Source organism: Lagopus muta, chromosome Z (genome assembly GCF_023343835.1).
Source record: "Lagopus muta isolate bLagMut1 chromosome Z, bLagMut1 primary, whole genome shotgun sequence".
In the NCBI taxonomy this organism is placed as follows: domain Eukaryota; kingdom Metazoa; phylum Chordata; class Aves; order Galliformes; family Phasianidae; genus Lagopus; species Lagopus muta.
The window spans coordinates 20,507,789-20,521,245 of NC_064472.1; positions in this window are offsets into that span (position 1 = coordinate 20,507,789).

Sequence of the window (13,457 nt, forward strand, 5' to 3'; positions counted from 1 at the left end):
TAGATTTGCATTAAACACATTACAAATGTAGTTTTGACTTCATTCATTCATGCCATGTGTAATGAATGCAAAAAGAAAAAACAAACAACTGTTTAAAAACTTTTCCTTTGGTAAAACAGGAATTAATTTCTAAATACTTCATATATTGTTTTTTGCTGAGGTTGTAAAGAAATCAGATTGTGTCTGCTCTATGTAGATGTGTTCAGTAATAACTTAAAAGAAAAACCCACCACATTTAAATTTCACACTGTACTGCAGAATTTCAAAACAGTTTCTCAATAACGTTAGCAGCTTTTTTATTTGTAGAAAATTGAGTAGATATTCTTGTTATCACAGAGTTTGCAAATGTCTAAAAATATATATATGCAAGTAGATTTTGGAAATGTACATTTCTTGTTTATGTAGAAGCAAAGGCTTAATGTGTGAACTACTCTGGATGAGGTGAGAAGGCAGTAACACTTGAATCTCACAGTGAAGTTGAATTGTTGGATGTTGTCTTTTGACAGTTCTGGCCCATAGTGAGTGTAATGCAGCTAAAGGAAACATCTGAGAAATACGATGTGTCTGAGGATGGCAAAATCCCCACAGTGGGATTTTAAAAAAGCTAAGATAAAGCTAGGTACATAATTGTTGCGATTTAAAGGTAATTTTGAAATATGATAGTAAATTTATATTTAGAAATCACAGTGGCTACAGGTAATGATGATAACACATCCAGCAAATATCAGTTTTTAAAATGAATACTTCTTCATTTCTGTGTAATTATTTTTTTGCGTACAAATGGTCCTCCATATCTCATTTATCTATGGATATCAATGCAGTTACCTTTTCACTGTTGCTAACAACTTTTGTAGTGCAGGAAACTGATAAGCCTGTGGAAGTTTATCAGCTCCCTGATGAATTCTCATTGCTTTTCAATATATACAACTGATAGAATGAAATGCAATTATTTTGGACTTTTGTTTATTTATCTTATCTTACTGCATCATGTTCTTTCCTTCTTTACTAAGAAGGTGGTGAGGCCCTGGCACAGGCTTCTCAGAGAAGCTGTGGATTCCCCATCCCTGGAGACGCTCAAGGCCAGGTTGGACGGGGCCCTGGGCAGCCCAAGCTAGTGGGGGGCAGCCCAGCCCATGTCACGGGTTTTGAGCTCAATGATCTTTAGGGTCCATTTCAACTCATGCGGTTCTTTGACTCTCTTCCATTCTAAGTGTGATAAAAAGAAACAAGTAACTGGAGTGATTTATTTGCAGATCCTTCTTATTTGCAAAGGAAAACAAGTTTTCTTGATGATAAGAATCTGCTTGTTTTGAAATTCAGATTCTGCTTGGCTGAAAGATGCAGGTACTTGAAGAATTACTACAATTATTGTGAGAAATAAATAAAAAAAAAAGAATATTTTATAGGAAAGGGATCTAGGACTATCTTCACAAGTGCAACTATTTTATAGTCACATCTAACATATATAAAAAAGAAAGGTTAGAAATCCACACAGAAATACAACCTAACAGCTTCCGAAGTTATGTAAGAGTTCCCCTCAAACCTAACTGTGATCGGGAGGAAACATTCTGGGAAGGCTTCTCAAATCCAGTCCTGTATTGTAGACATTAGACCAAGGTGCAAATCAGTGCAAGAAGAGAGATATAGGTGTAACTGAAAGAATTCCTTGAAAGATCATTAAACATCTAAATGTCTTCTTATGGAGATAAGGGCTACATGACCAACAATTTGCAATTCTTAGGGAAAAACAGAAGAAAAAAAGTAGTTTATTAGTATATACTTTTTGTTTGCAGTACAGAAAACTTGTCACTGCTGTTTAGTCATGGTATGAAATTATTCTGAGCATTTTGAGGATTGGTTCTTGTCTTGGTTTCACAAATTTTTCTCCCTTAAGAGGGCAAAATTAACCTCATCCTTCCAAACTGTAGGCTTAATCCCAAGTAAAGAGAATATCTGAGTTGGCTTGTTGATATTACTCATGTGTTTAATACATTAAAATAATTTAAAAAAAACATTAAATGCAAACCAAAAGCACTCACAGAATAAAGCTTCAAAGCAGGTGCTTCATCAAAGGATGGCTACACATAGGAAAGCTTTCAGGATTTTTTGGTGTGAAAATATGTCTCAGTGAGAAAAATGAGGACGCGTCAATGTCCTTCGTACGAAGATAATGAGAAGATTATTCCATGGCACATTGTTTAGCTGTATAATAAAATACTTTGTCTGTCTTGAAAAATGATTGTTGACATTTCATTGTCTTACGATCTATATACTGAATACAAATCTCTTTAAGTCTCTTCATGGGCTAGTACACTTAATGAAGGTCATGCATATATGGCATCTGACTGGCTTAAAGAAGATTATGCTAATAAAGGCACACGAACGAGAACAAGAACTCTTTAAAACTGGGTTTGGTACATGACCTATTGGTAGGAAAAGCAATTTTAGATAAGTAATTTACCCATTACTGAAATATATCACAAATAAAAAATAAATACAAAAAGTAAAACTTAAAAGAGCTAATAAAAACCTCACTTCAGTATCTTATAGGTAAGGGGTCATTTCATCCTGGAAATCTTTGTAATTGAATCCTTAAAGTCCTGAACTTCCTCAATTTTATCCATTTTCAGTGCAAAGCATTTGAGGGATTTTTTTCCTCTCTTGAGAGTTTGTCTGCACCTTCTGAGGTCAAATTGTTGAATTCCCTGCTAATGGGAACTCTGATGTGAGCTATGTGCTGGGGAGGATGAGTCTTCATGAGTTCCTTGCCCTCTGACATTTCTCAATCAACATTGCTTTATCCTTTTTTTGCCTTAGTGGTTGTCTTCTTTATTCACAAAGTAGACAGCCTGCAAGACAACCAAGCTACTTAACATTTACACTGGGCCAAGGTAGGCTGGGCTACCATTCTGAGAAAAAAAGTTAAAATCCATTTGTATTCGCTGAGCCAGCAACTTTGGTTTCAAAGATCTGTAAAACCACTGATCTTAAAAGTACTGAAATAAATAGCATTCATGTCAGTATTAAATTATTACTTGGTTTTCTGTAATGTATTACAAATTAGGTATAAGTATGTCGTTACAGAATCCAATCAAAAAGCAGATCAAATCTTATCTAACTTTTGAAAGGGAACAGGTACAAGCAAAACTGTGATAAGTGAAGAAACTTTGAGAAATTTTGCCTTGTAGTTCATTTTTTCAGCTTGGTAATTTTATACTTGATTTAATCTAAGGTCTGATGGAAATTGTATAGTCCTGGCCATTACTGTGGGGGGATATCTCAACACAGACATTGATTCGTGTGCTAAAAAAATAAATGTAACAGTCATTAACAAGCCTTCATCTTGTTTAGGGAGTCAATTTCCAATAAAATGAGGGATGACATTCCTTTAATTCCATTTTGTATTTGGTTGCTTGGAAAAATATAGAGCTCAGAGGAAAGTATGAGCTGTTTGCTGAGGCAGCCCCACAGGTTTTTTAGTGATATAGCATAGATGCTGCTAACTGAAGTAGTCAAGGGGTGGGTTTACTCTGCAGAAAAACATCTGCCTCTTTCATTTTTGTGGTGTACAGTCAAGATTCCTTTCAACATATCTCAAGTGATGCAAATATATAGAAATACTAAACAAGCCTTTACTTTTCACAGGATCAAGGGGGTTGGAAGGGATGACAATCATCAAAAGAGTTGGTTGATCTTTGCTAGAGCAAGTTCCCTACAATAGTTTGCACAGGTAGGCAGCCAGCTGGGTCTTGAATATCTCCTCAGAAGGAGACTCCACAACCTCGAGGGGGAACCTGTTCCAGTGCTCCGTGACCCTTACTGCAAACAAGTTCTTCTACATGTTTGTATGGAACTTCCAGTGTTCAAGTTCTGGGCCATTACTCTTTGTCCTATCACTACACACCACCAAGAACAGTCTGGCCTCATCCATTTGCCTACCAGTTCCCTTTAGATATTTATAAACATTAATCACATTCTCCCTCAGACTTCCTTTCCCCATGCTGAACAGATTCAGGTTAGTCAGCCTTTCCTCATAACAAAGATGCTCTAGACCTTTTATTATCTTTGTGGCCCTTTGCTGGACTCCTCTCTCTCCCTGTCTTTTTCAGAGTTGTGGAGTTCAGAATGAATCTCTGTGTTTGCTTAGCTCTCAGTGAAATTTCTCAGAAGAAAAATGCAATCATGTTCGGTCATAAAATTCAGAGTAAATCAGGGAGTCCTCTATAAAGAAACAGGCCTATGCAATGTAACCTGCAGGATTTTAGTAGATGAAACTAGGGTAGGTTACACTTTTTACATAGTATTGCTACTGGACTTCATGTACAATTTCATCCCAGGTTATCATAATGATCTTTTAATTTGTAGAAATTCTCATGGTACGTAAACATTGTGGGTGTTGCTAAACTTACCTTGCTGCTAAGCTTTTTAAATCCCTGTATACAGGTATTACAATTTTTGAATAGTCAACATTAAATCCCTCAGCTACCAGCAATAGTCTTGCCCTACTAAAAGAACCCTTGGGATAGTGGCCGGTGACTTCTAAGGGCACATGGGGTGAATAGAATTGAAAATGCATTACAAAACACCATATAGCAGCAAGTCAAATGGGAGGTTCTGTTGTCTTCTGAACTGTCTTCATGGTACATGATAACTTACTGCTCACCTCATACTAGATAAAAATGAGTAAGTGTGCAGTACTGGTAATGAAACTTTATTTATAAATACAATGAAGCACAGGAGGAGGAGGTGCAGTTTCTGCTTCACTGTCCTGTCAGTATGGCTCATTTATTTCCAGGTATTAAAAGAATAACTTTCAAGGGCATGTTGTAAAGTTCTTCTATGCAGAGAGAAAGTTGGATATAGGAGACAACTGACGTTACTGAGTTTGAGAAAATATTTTCTTTTTCTTTTTTTTTTTTTTACTTAGTCAATGTGTTTTATGATGTCTGTTCTAACTTTGTTAGTTCTTAAGGGGATTAAAATGTTGAAACCTATTAGTATACCACAGATCATGACAGTGCTGATTTCTTTGTCTTCCTAAAAAGTTGATGTTGACAGTTCTCAAGCCTATCATAAAACAAAACAATGTTCTGAACAGTCATAATTTGTCTCAGTTTTTTTGAGTTTGAGGTTCAATGTTTTATATTTTATCTTATGTAGCAATATTTGTCATATTATTCTAGTAAAGCAGGTGGCCAGTAAAAGCTAGTCACACTAAAAGCATGCTTTATATTGGGTTGACAGTCAATACTGAGGTAGTACCTAGCAGCAGAACATGAAAGGACTTCTGTTTCTTTTTTTATTTCGAAGGAAAGCCTCAAAGTGATTAAGTTCAAATCATAGAGTCATAGAATGGTTTGGGTTGGAAGGTACATTTAAGATCAACTAATTCCAGCCTCCCTGCTAAAGGCAGGGACACTTCCCACTGGACCAGGTTGCTGAAAGCCCCATCCAGCCTCACCTTGAATGCTTCCAGGGAGGGGGCATCCAGTCTTTCTGGGCAACCTGTTCCAGTGTCTCACCATCCTCACAGAAAAGAATTTTTTCCTAATATCTGGTCTAATATATAATATCTACCATCTGGTCTGGTCTAATATCTACCATCTTCAAGTTTAAATTTTTTTCCCCTCATCTTGTCAATACATACCTTTACAAATAGTCCCTCCCCGGCTTTCCTGTAGGCCCCTTCATGTACTGGAAGGCCGCTATAAGGTCTCCTCGGAGCCTTCTCCAGGTCAAAGAGCCCCAGCTCTTGCAGCCTGTCCTCATAGGGGAGGTGCTCCAGCATGCTAATCATCAAGTCCAGAATTTTTGTACTGTTTCCTACAATGTATCAAGTCTTTCTTGTTGTTAGTCTGAAGTACAGAGCAGGAGTAACTCCAGATCAGAGACTAATCTAGATCCTTTATCTCAAGACTGTGTCTTCCTTGTATTGCTATAATAAAACAATTTCCATGAAATTGAGCTACTGAGATTTTGACTTAGGCAGGGCTCAGATGATTTATACTAGAGAAAAGAAATCAGCATATATTTGATCAATGATCAAAAGATTGAAGTTTTGAGAATAATCACTTGGGAACTTGATCTGTTTTATCCAATTTAAGGCAGAAATCATAAGATGTTATTTAAGAAAAAGTAAAACCTATTTAATGAATGGAAAGAATGGATGATAGATGAATGGAATGCCTTCTTAAAGCATCACTTCCCAATCTGTTCATCCTGTTTTGTTAACAAAGCTTTGCCCTTCTCTTGTCTCTGAGAGTTCTTCATTTTTCTTTTCCTCTCTCAAATGTTGACATGAATGTGTCCTGCTGGGAAGAAAGCTTTGCTTGTTCTTTTTGCTTCTGCTCTGTGTCACTCTGAGAGAACATGACTGAAGTAGTGAAATGAGGGGCTGGAAGAAAGACTGCCAAGGCTCAGGAAACTGTTTTCAGTGGGTCTCATCACTCCTGGATCTATCAGTTTTATGTCTAAAGATCCTAAGGCAAGAGAAAAGCACGAAGGTGAAATCCTGATAAGCAGTGGCCAACAATTCTGGGCTACTTCTGTTCATGTTCAAGTATCTCTTATAGAGACATTGCCTTCTGCCAGTGTCCATCCTGTTCCATCTGTCATCCCATGACTCCCTGGCACTCAGTCCTCTCAGGTCTTGGGGCAGGGGAAATTACTGTAATATTAATGGAAAGCACATGTTTGAAGTTCTAAGCTAAGGAGAAGATATATGTCGTGTCTTTAATTTTCTTCAGTCTCAAAGATTGGTCACTCCTTGCTACATGTTAATTATAAGGCAATATGTTGTACTAGTCCTGATGAAGGCAATAGTCAAATTTTAAGTGCATTTCTGTGTTCAATTTATAAGCCCTTATCCATGTCAGATAGTGAAATGATCATACCTTTTCAAATACAAATACTCTCTTGGGAAAAAGACTGATGACTTTGTCATGGCAGATCCGTGAAATCAGAGCTGCAGGGACTCCTTTTGTCAATAAAATCAGAACCAAACCATTATGACAGCACCGGTAACGGTCTCTTTTTTTGACATTATGTCAATAGTAAATTTGGAAGGAAACCTTTTGGTACCTACACATCAAACTAACGATAAGTGATCCTTATTTTCTCTTATAATAATTTTATATGAATTTCTTGATGTTTTCTGAAGTTGTTTTTCTTATTTTTTTAGGTAATGGGATTTGTTTTAGCACTGGGGAAAAACTGGCAGAAAAAATTAGTTAAATTAAAGTTAAAGTTAAATTAGCACATCTGTAAAACCTGATACAGTGTAACAAATTGAACAAAACGTTCTGAAAAGGCTCACTTCTAACTGTTTCATGTGGCAAATTGGTAACTGATTAAACTACTGCTAATGATGCTTGTGGGCAAGACATCATTAAGCTTCCTGAAACAGAGATTATTCTAATAATTTGTGTAACAAGTTTCTATGAGGCACATATTGTGTTTAAAATATCAGCCAAGTAGAACATTAATTCTGATTCTTTGTTAATACACTCAGGAAAAAAGATATAGATATTGTAGAAATTCTTTATTTTGCCTATAATCTGTTTAGAGGAAGGAAAGACTGAATATGAAAATGTGCATGGTTTTCAGATGTGAAGATAACGAGGTATAACAGAAGGCTGGGTAGAACACTGCCCCGTGTTTATGCCAAGGTCACCGTGGAGCTATATTTGTCATTAGAAAAGTTTTGTTGTTCAGATGCAATCTTTTTTTTAAACAGTTCACTTTTAATATTGCTGCATTTATTATGCCTTTATAGATAGAAAGAAGTATTAAGTTAATGGAAGTAACAAAACAATCAAATTGTTATGGAGAAACTTTAAGAGAATATTCTGTAGAACACCAGACTGTCCTCCACAGTTTGCTTTTTTCACTACACATCATCACTTCTACTCATCTTGTAGGATTTTTTTTCAAAGCTCAGGCCTGCCTTGAAACTTAGTTTTAATGAAAACATACACAAATTATTCTGAAGTGCCATTGTGGCTGCTGAAGTTTATAATTATATGGGATAAAAATGGAAATGTATGTGGAGAAAGCTCCTACAGACATTTGTGAGGGTTTTATCCAATTTTACTATCACCTTACACAGCTCTGCATCAGCTAAAAACAAGGAATCGAAGATCTATTCCTGTACATATTAATCCTCACTTGCAAAAATATAAATTTTAGGGTTTTTTTTCTGCTGCAAAACTCTTCTTCTGAAATGAAATCACCACTGAAAGTATCTTCAGAAAATTTCAATTATTTATTCACAAAATAATAAGTCTTTTTGATAGTGTTTGAAAGAGACAGCTTGGTATGGATTTAGGCTGAAAAACTAATTCTGAGTCTGTTGCAGGGTTCTTTCCAAAGAATTTGGAATTACATACAGCGTACAATAGATTCTGAGGATTTCTTAGCATTTTATTTTTTTCCTTTTTCCTTTTTTTTTTCTCATTTGGAAATTCATAATACTGGAATCTTCTTGGTTGTCTCCTCCTCCTGATCATGTGTATCTTAAAGGAGGATTTCAGGAAAAGATCATTTCTCTCAATCCCAGAAGCAGTAGGAATAAGCATGTGAAATGAGCAAGTTGATATTTCTCCTTTGTGTATTTATGTATTTAATTAACAGTGGAGATAAAACATGAAATCTGAACTATAATTGCCCTCCTTCTTGTATCAGAGAACTTAGAACACCATTTGGACAAGGGAATGAGACTACTGTTTGGGAACTGTTCCTGAAATGGTTGCTGAAGATGCCAAAATTTTAAAATTTTGTTGAAATCAAAAGCCTAACATACTGAGAATGGGTTTTTTTTTTTTTTCTTTTCTTTCCTCTGTTCTCATAAAACATTATTTCAGAAAAGATAATTTTCATGTGATTTGATCTTGCATACTGACGCAGAATCTAGGCCTTGCCTAAGCTCCTAATAAAGATGGAATAATTTCTTTTAAAAACAAATGATGAAAAATTTTATTGTTGACTGATTCTCCTGCAGAGTTCTGTAGGTCACCATCAGCTGAAATGAAGCAATCTGCTTGTATGCATTTTCAATAGAGTGTGATTTAGTCTGAGTTCTCTTATTTTTTTTTTGTTACAGGAGAATGTGGCTCCTGCAGTGTTTCATAGAGCAAAAATGGTCTCTTGTATTCCTTGAACTTCATCAGTTAGTAGCAATAAAAATGAGAGCTAAAATCTTTTGATAGCAGGAAGGCCTTGGAGATCTGTTTCTTTTTCCTGTTTTCACACAGAAAGAAGTGTGCAGTGGGCACAGTAGGCTGGGTCACAAGGAGGTGGGACCACAAGGGACCAATCAGCCACATCTGATTCTAGATGTTAAAATGCCTGCGTCATGTCTGTGTTTGTCTTCGGGGGTGCAAGTCATGGCAGCCCATTGCAGAATTGGGAAGTCAGAGTCTCCAGCTGAGAGGAAGGCAACAAAATTTTTGAACAAATAAAATTACTGAACCAGAGAAAATTACAAATATTTGGAAACCGATACTACTGTTTCCAATTTAGGGAGGACTCCAGCATTTTTGAGGGGTTTTGTATTATGCTGACGTGTAGGGCTCCTACCATCTCCTAATGTGGAGACAATATATTGACCAAGTCTTCTACAACTAGATTGCAGCTCATCATCCAAAACCTGACCATCTTCATGGCACTTAATCATAGGTGAAATATTGAAAGAAAAGTACATAGCTAAGAATTTTCAGCCAGTATGGGAAAAAAAAACAACTGTCATTTCTGATAGAGATCTTGTTAAAATATCCAGAAGACCCCCACCATATATGTAATTATATGCAAACGTGTATATTTATATATGTGGATAGAACTAGATCCAGCTGGGACATAAGACATGAAATCTCTTCACACTAAGCACCAAAACTTCAGTGGCTCTTTTTTGTCTGATTGGCTACTAGTTTTATCAACCCTGCTACAGGCTGATCCTCCACCCTGCATAACTGTCATATACTGTTGACATTTTTTCTCCATTACTGTTCAATTTTTCATACTTTTCACTTGGGTAATTTTCTCTTCAACTCATTAATTACTTGTTATTTATTTTGTTTTCACATTTCTTGTCTTGCCTGGCTTTATCTTTATGATAGTTTTTCACAGCTCAATAACTGTTATTTCAGTAATGCTAAGCACGGGTTGCCGCGCTGCGCTATAATAATCTGGGTCCTTTGTTACAGTAGCAGAAATGCAGACTGGGGATGTGTGCCAGTGGTATTATTTATTTCTTGAGATCCCTTCGGGTGCTCCTCAGAAGGTGCAAGCGATCCAGAAAACCAAATCAAAGTAATATGCCTGTATTTCTGCTTTTTTTTTTTGGTTGTTTAGTATGATATATGCACAGTAATGCATATGAAGCAAAGAATTATCAGGCTCTGGATCTTAATATGGACCATACACAAATCTATAAAGTATGGAAATTTAAATAAGGATTTAGAAAAATGGACAAGCACGTTGACATAATTCCACTGCATTTTGTTCTAAACTATTGATGTGTGCACTTGAGGGGCTCGTATCCCCACTCTTGAAGGGAAATATAGAATTAGTATTGAGGAATAACATTTTTGACAGCTAGGATTTTAAATTTCAGAACAGAAAAGTTAACACTGGATTCCGAAACATAGAGCTTAAAAAAATATATTCAACTCCTTCTTTTTTGATCAGTATGATCTCCTTGGATTTTAGAAGTTATCTGTGCAGAGATGCTGACCATAGCCTGAATAATGAAACTGAATTTCTGTGAATATTTTTTTAGTTATGTAATTCATTCCAGCCATGTTCACTTCTCCTTGGGAAATCTCAGGACATTTTTGTGTATTTTGTAGGCAGTGAATATTAGAACAAATTTTGCTGCAGATATTGGAAATGCTTATAAGAATGCACAATCAACTAAAGTAGATTATGAAGATATTAACTAATTTATGAACTGTGATCTCTGCAGAGCAGAACATTTCATATTTCCTGTTCAGAAATATGTGAAAACATATATGAATCAGTAGCAACTCAGCACTAATGATTGCTTAGGGTCAATGGCTGGAAGTAAAACAAGACAACAGATAATGAAAATTTAACAGAAGTTTAACTTTTAGGATAGTCTTTCTAAGAAGACAAATTAATAAAGGACCCATAATCACAATGGACTCGTTATATATGTAGGTCTCTCTGAAGGAAATATGTTCTGTTTGTTTCCAAGGAAACTACAACAGATACAAAGAGCACAGTGACGCTATATGAGCAAATTCTGAGCTACAGAACACTAATTTTCAACATAGTCATCGTCATTAATATAATACATACATAACATATAAAAAATATATAAAATATATATTTTTGCCAGTGATGTACAAGAACCTGCATGCCTCTCTAATAAAAACCTGCACAAGCAGAGCTGACCCACTGTTTCACAGGTAGATGGTGTTGCTGCCAGGAAAATGTTGCCCATGCAGTCCATCTTCCATTGGCCCAAATAGATAAAAGTCAGAAGATGCCAAATCTGTGTTGTACATGAGTATGATAGGACAGTCCAGCCAAGACTGGCAATGCCAGTGGTCTTCATAGGTACGTCACCAGGCGTAGAGCCTGGTGTTATTGTGTTGCAAGAGAAAGGCTGTCTTCTTCTCTGACCTGAGTCTAGAAGTTCGAGACTTCAGCTTAGTGTCACGATGCAGTGGTAAGATTCATTTGTTTATCCAGGTTTCTGGCAATCCAGAAGGATCAGCCTTTTCCTATCCCAATAGATAGTGCATATCAGTTCAACTGCTGAGGGCTGCATCTTGAGCTTTTTCTTCCAGGGGGAATTCATGTAATGTCTTGACTGCCATTTTGACTTTGGTTCAGTGTTGATTCCACATTCCATGACCAGGAAAGATGAGATCCAGTAAACTGTAACCTTCAGCCTCATATTGTTCAACTGGACCGGACAAACTCGCATATGATGATCTTTCTGTTGCTATGTTAGTATTGATAGGATCCACCTGGTGCAAATTTTGCAGTATTCCAACATTGTTGCCAATTTTGAGCTCCACACACGGTTCTCTATTCATATCTTCTGATTTGCATGGATGAGTTGATGGAGATGCTTTTCGTTTAGGGGTGTGGCCAACTGTGCGTGGCCATCTGGAACATGGCTCATCTTTCACATCAGTATTGTCACTGCTGAGTTGCACCACCCACTGTCTCATTGCACTCTCATCCACTGTTTGGTCTCTTCAAAAACTGAGCAAGAATCAGTGAAAGTCAAGGAGTACCATTTACTCCTCATGGAGGAATTCAGTGACACACCTTCATATGCACTTCCACGTCAGACACCATTTTGTCAGACTGCTCTTCTGCTGCTATCTTTCCCATGACAACAAAATGTAACAGTATACTGAACAGGAAGGTTTAACCTCTGCTTCCATACCACTAACCCTCCTCTGACACTGTGGACCAACATCTTCAAACAGAAGTCATTACTTTCACAGCAGCTCTCACTGTTGGCTGAGTCTAGCTCAGAGAGATCTTGATATTCTGTCACTGCAAATTGTTTGAATTCAGTGGCATCCTCTTTTGTAATGCTCGGGATTTATCATCACAGAACTGTCTTCAGCTACCTCTGTGCCTTGCTTACAAGGCACATTATTGCATAGATGCAACTGGTACCCACTAGGTCTTTGTTCATATGCATGAATGCAAACTACCAAACAAAAAGATCTTCAAAGAAAAAATGGGAAAAGGACTCACAATAGGAGAGGCAACTTCTAAAAAGTGTGAGAGCAGTTATTTAAATTCTGTGCTTTCTTCACAATATGATAATGTAATTCCAAAACATTTAATCTGCCAAAATTCATCAAGCAAGAAAGAGGGCTGATAATTAGATAAAGTAAAAAGTCTGACTTTTGACTTCACTTGAATGTTTCTGAAAGACAGAGGTACTGGTTTGATCAAAATTAGAGGAAATTTTATTTGATATCTTGAAACTTCTATTGCTTGTTAATTCTTATATTTCATGGTATTAATGAAGGACGGCTGAAAAGTTCAGCTTGTCCTGGTTTCAGCTGAGACAGTGTAAATAGCACAGATATTATAAATGTTGCTGAGTGATAAGAGTGCACCAGGAGTGGTGTCATGTTGCACAGCAGGGAGGAGCTGCTGCCATGACAGTGTGGGTCAGGGGGTTGGAGAGAGCTAGGATAGGTGCCTGATTTAGGCTGGGGTTATTCCATGCGATATCATGAGGAAAGCCATAAAGCTGTGGGGAGTTAGTCAGAACTGGCTGCGGGGTTTCTGGTGGTTGGGGTTGTTATGGTTAGGGTTAGGAAGTGGTGAGACCTTGTGTTGCTGTGTGGGATATCAATCCATGCGGCTGTAGCATGACCAAGGTGTTGGTCAATGAGAAGTGAGTAACTGTATTGTGGATACATACATGTATGTCTGGTTATTATTGCATTTCTGTTTTC